At 45.3% G+C, this 6,000-nt stretch overlaps 1 protein-coding gene across 3 annotated transcripts in view; it reads right to left on the bottom strand.

Annotated features, from left to right (window-relative positions):
- Positions 1-6,000, bottom strand: part of Epb41l5 (erythrocyte membrane protein band 4.1 like 5) — a 106,587-nt gene that overhangs the window by 10,359 nt on the left and 90,228 nt on the right. The window lies entirely within an intron of this gene.

Here is a 6,000-nt window from a genome sequence, read left to right on the forward strand (position 1 = left end):
TTAGAAAAGTATGGTTACAGCCTCAAATCCAGAGGAATTATGTAGAAGATGGGAAGTGAGGAAGATCTCTCTCTCTTTATTTTTTCCTCTCTCTTTTTTATTTCCTCTCTTTTTTTGAGAAAGGATCTCACTATTTGCTCTGGCTGTCCTGGAACTCACTATGTAGACCAGGTGGCCTTGAACTCACAGAGATCCACTCCTCACCACTGCCTCCCAAGTGCTGGGACTAAAGATGTGGATGTCACCAAGCCTGGCTCTGCTAGCTTCTTCTTCCCTCTAATCTGTGATAAACTGCACAAACAAGAAAGCTCAAGTGGATCATGAAAGACAAAGGAGAAGAGTGAGGAACCAGGAGGAGCCACAATGAGAGCCCACAGGGTGGAGAGCAATTATAGAAGAAGTAACACCCAGGATGCTCCAGATACTGTAACAGGTAGACAAGAGGATGCTGAAGTAACACCCAGGATGCTCCAGATACTGTAACAGGTAGACAAGAGGATGCTGAAGTAACCCCAGGATGCTCCAGATACTGCAACAGGTAGATAAGAGGATGCTGAAATGCCTGTGCCCCGCAGGCCTGGCATGTGACCAGGTCTTTATCTCCTGATGACAACAACAACAATGGTCTGTCTGTGGTTTCAGTGCCAGGAAAGGAGAGTGAGGACCACAGCTGACCATCTATCAAGTCATCAGAACAGGCTAGAAATTTCCTCTTCACTGTCACTGGAAACTGTGTGCACACAGTAATGATTAAAATGTCCCAACTAAGCCAGGCAGCAGTGGTCACATTTTTAATCCCAGCACTTGGGAGGCAGAGGCAAGTGAATCCCTGTGAGTTTGAGGCCAGCCTAGTCTACAGACTTAAGTACCAGGACAGCTAGGGCTACACAATGAAACCCTGTCTCAAAACATCAAAAAATAAAAACAATAATTAATACTGAACATTCAAAATCAAAGACTTTAAGCTGGGCGTGGTGGCGCATGCCTTTAATCCCAGCACTTGGAAGGCAGAGGCAGGCGGATTTCTGAGTTCGAGGCCAGCCTGGTCTACAGAGTGAGTTCCAGGACAGCCAGGGCTACAAAGAGAAACCCTGTTTCGAAAAAACCAAAACCAAACCAAAACAACAAAAACAAAATCAAAGACTTTATAACTTTCTAGAAGCCCCCTGAATATTAACAAGAATACAAATCAGCTTATACCAAGCTTAGGCAGAATGAAAATGCAGGAAGTCATTAGCAAAGAGAAAAACCTAAGACAGAAAAAAGTCACTTCACCTTCTGAACAAGGAAACAACTCAGAAAAGGGATCAACAAAACTCTGGCGTTTAAAGGAACAGACTACGCTCTCAGAGTGGACTGTGTGTGCAGCGTACAGTGCTGACCTCATGGGAGCAGCCCAGGCTCCCAACCCATGGTACATGTGCCAGCCAGCTCTACCTCAGCGTCCTTACACAGTTGCAGGAGGAAGAGCACTGCAAAGGAAGAACGAACAACCGCGACGGACTTCTGAATGTCAGGTAACATGAAAAAACAAAAGGTAAGACTTTAAATTTCAGAAATGTAAAAACCTAAAACTGCATGACAAAAATATTTCATCTTACTGATGAAAAGTTTAAAAACCATGCAAAAATTTACTGTTGGTAAAAATTTATGTATATAATAAAAGTAGTAAAAAAAGTTCATATAGGAACCTAAATAAAGGATCTGGGAAAATAGCTCCATGCTTAAGAGTATTACTGAACACACACAGAGACCTGAGTTCAAATCCCTAGAACCCATGTACAATGTTGGGTGTGGCCATACAAGCACTTGTAGCCCCAACCCTATAGGTGACTGAGACAAAAGGATCCTTTGGGCTTGCTGGCTGCCAGGATAACACCAGACTCAGCGACAGACCCTGTCTCAAGGGAGACAGAGTGACAGCACAGGACACTGAGGCTCCCTTAGGCTTGTGCAGCCTCTGGATCACAGGCTGGATCACAGGCTGGATCACAGGCTGGAACACGGGCCTGCAGCCTCTGGATAATAGGCTGGATCACAGGCTGGATCACGGGCCTGCAGCCTCTGGATCACAGGCTGGATCACAGGCTGGATCAAGGGCCTGCAGCCTCTGGATCACAGGCTGGATCACAGGCTGGAACACGGGCCTGCAGCCTCTGGATCACAGGCTGGATCACGGGCCTGCAGCCTCTGGATCACAGGCTTGCCCTGGTTCTGTTTTACTCTGTACATGAAGTCCTAGAAAATGATGCAAGGAACACGTGCATTTTAGAAATACTGTATGTAAGTTACCTGCAGCACAGGGTAACACCTTCTCTCCATTCCCAATCCAAACCAATTACCACCACCATCACCACCACCACCACCACCACCACCACCACCACCACCACGGAAATACAAATGCTGAGAGGCAAAGCCACAGAGCAAGAAATTTGTGGGGGGAAACCACCTCAAGTTCCCACGAAATGGAGTAATTTGGAAAATGCTGAATGCACCAAAGGTAGGACTTTGGGTCTCGTGCTGAGAGTAGACCGGAGCTCAGGCTCCACCTGAGGTAGCACACCGCCACTAACTACAGCCCAGGCCAACACTCTTCCAAACACTGCGCAATGTCTCAACATGGACAACTGTAAAGACTTTGAGAACATTTGTCTCTATTAAAAACATTTTATTACATTAGTGTGTGTGTGTGTGTGTGCATGCTATTGTGCACAGACGTGCGTGAGTGCATGTGTGGAGCTAGAAGGACAAACTGTGGGAGTCAGCTCCCTCTTCCTACCACATGGGTCCAGGGATTAAACTCAGGGTGTCATGCTCTGTTCACTGAGTCATGTCCCTGGACCCTAAAGATTTAGTTCTTTTTATTTTCACGTGTATTAGCATTATGCCTGCATATATGTTCACACATCACAGGCATGCCTGGTACCACACAGGTCAGAAGAGTGTGTTGGATCTCTTGACAGTACAGTTGTAGATGGTGAAGCGCTGCCTTGTGGGCGCTGGGAATGGACCCGGTCCTCTGTAAAGAATAGACTGTTCCTAGGAAGATTGTTCTCTCAGCCCCACTTTCCTCTGTTCTTTTTCCTTTTCTTGGCTCTAGTCATATGAAATCTGTCAAATCACTAGCTGAGTTCTAAACTAGGGCAGCATGCATCAGAGACCACAGACGACAAAGACATCTCAAAATGTTACTTTGAACAGTTACCAACTATTATATAACCTCACAGCACGCAGGGCCACAAAAGCCTAGGCAGACTCAGCTTTGAGAATCACAGTGTCATGTTCAAAATGTCCACTTTTCAAATTAAATGTGACAAACTGTGACTCATGCACAAGAAGAGACTAGCAGAAACTCAGAGAGCACAGAGAACTTCAGTGGGTAAAGGGTTCAACAGGGTCAAATTCTCTCAGAAAACAAGAACTGCATGAGACCAGAACAGCGTGACAATGGGCAAAAAATGAACCAAATGGAAAGTTTAGAGCCAGAAAAAAGTATGGCTTTTTAATCAAAAATTTTCTACAACTTTTCAACAGCAGATTTAGTAAGGCAGAAGAATCAGTGAGGTTAAACAGAGCAACAGAATTTACTTAAAATCAAGTCCAGAAGCCAAACAAAGAAAACAGAGTGAGTCTAAAAGGGTGCAGAAGGTGTGCCTAAATGAACAACAGCTGGAAATGGCTAGGGAAGAGAAGTGTATGAGCTCAAGGAACTCTGAGGTAAACTCAGAGAGACCTATGCCATTTGTGTTAACTATTCAGTATGAAAGCCAGGACAAGCAGAGACTCTCCTCCCACCCAATGGACCCTCATAACAATAGGACAGTTTGTCATCAGAAAACCTCTACCTGTAACCCCAGCAACTGACTGAGATAGGAGCAGGTCACAGAGAGCCTGGGTTACATGGCAGTAACAAACCATTCCCTGGGGATGCAGACCCAGCTGAGCTCCTTCCAGACCCCTTTCCCTGTTAGCCATCTCCGCTCCTTTGTGTGAGCTGCCAGTGTCTAGAAAGACTTTCTACCGAGGACCCACAGTGGCCATGTGAGGCTGGGACTCAGGTAGGTGGTTTTCACTATCCACCCACCCCTCCTCCATCATGATCTCTCTTCTCCTACCTCAGCTCTGAGGCAGCTGGCTTACAGGTGCCCCCTTTCCAACTCCAACGCCATTCACTGAACACTCCTCCGACTCTTGATGCAGAGCCAAGGTCTCCCTAGCCATGCCATCTGTCTCTCCAGAGATTCTTTCTCTTCCTGAGGCCAACTGGAAGGTGCCCTTCCTCCCCTCACACCTCCACTCCCTGGGTAACCTGCCGGTTAGTGAGGACCAGTCCCCCCATCTCCTCCCACAGCTCCTCTCAACTACTTCTCCAAGCTCATCGCTACTCCTTTTTGCCAACCACTGACTGGCAGAACTTTCTAGCTGGAATCCTGAGAGGGAAACAGCAAAGAACGGATCCCCATCCAAAGACAACCAGAGGCCAACACTTAGAAATACTTCAATCATACTTACAGACATAGACCTCATTGCAGAACAAACAGGCACAGCCAGGACAACCTGCCTCTAAGACCTACTGTAGCCCTGAGACACGCAACACAGCCGAGACACAAGACAAGCACTTCAAAGCAGCAAGGTGACTATGTTCAAGAACCTCAATGAGGATACGAATAAACCCACTAATGAAAACAAGAGGAAACTGAGGAATGAAATAAAGAAAACAGTTTAAAACATGAAAATAGAAGTAGAATCACTACAGAAACCCACACTGAAAAAAAAAACTGAAATGAGAAATGTAGGCTGTCAAACAAAGTTAGAGTTAAGCCTCACTAACAGAGTAAAGACACAGAAAGAGACAGCGAGATCTTGATGCAAGATAGAGGAAATGGGTAACTCAGTCAAGAAAAATGTTCAAAACAAAGACCAGGCACAAAACATCCTGGAAATCTGGGACTCTATGAGAAGACCACATCCACAAATAGGGAATGTGGAAGGAAAAGACGCCCAGGTTAAAGGCGCAGTAAATATTTTCAACAAAATCATAGAAGAAAATGTCTCCAATCTAAAGAACGCGGTACCTAACAAGGTATAAGAAGCTGTCTTAGAGTTTATTGCTGTAAAGAGACACTATGACCACAACAATTCTTATAAGAACATTTAATGAGGGCTGGCTTGCATTTCAGAGGTTCAGTCCATTACTATCACAGCTGGAAGCATGGCTGCATGCAGGGAGACAGGGTGCTAGAGGAGGAGCTAAGAGTTCTACACCTGGGTCAGCAGGCAGCAGGAAGTGACTGAACTTCTGATCCTGGGCTTGAGCTTTCAGACTTCAAAGCCCACCCTCTCATGACAGACTTTCTCCAACAAGGCCATACCTCCTAATTGTGCCACTACCTATAGGCATTCAAACACATGAGTCTATTGGGGGTGGTGGTAATAATGCCAAACAGACTGAGCCAGGTAAGAAATTCCCAATGACACATAATAACCACAATACTGAAAAATACTGAATCATAAAACAAAGGACATTCAAAGGTTCAGAAAACAAACAAACAAACAAACAAACAAAAAACCGACAAAGTAACCTTTAAAGGCAGGCACAAAACACCTGACTTCTCATTGGAGACTCTGAAAGCCAGAGGGCTTGGATAATATTCTACAAACTGTAAGAACCATAGATGCCAGCTAAGACTACTACCCACCACAACTATCAATAACAACAACTGAGAAAGAAAAACATCCCATAAATAAAGCCAAACTCTAAGCAATATCTATTTAGCAACTAAACTCTACAGAAGGCACTAGAGGGGAAAACTCAGACTGAAGAGGCTAACCACAGCCAAGAAGACTCAAGGAATAGGTAATCCCAGAACAGGAGTTATTAAAGAGGGAGAATAACCCAGACCATAAAAACAAAATAACAGGAATCAATAAACATTGCTCGCCGGGCGGTGGTGGCGCACGCCTTTAATCCCAGCACTTGGGAGGCAGAGGCAGGCGGAT

This window comes from Mastomys coucha, unplaced genomic scaffold (genome assembly GCF_008632895.1).
Source record: "Mastomys coucha isolate ucsf_1 unplaced genomic scaffold, UCSF_Mcou_1 pScaffold1, whole genome shotgun sequence".
NCBI classification, from domain to species: domain Eukaryota; kingdom Metazoa; phylum Chordata; class Mammalia; order Rodentia; family Muridae; genus Mastomys; species Mastomys coucha.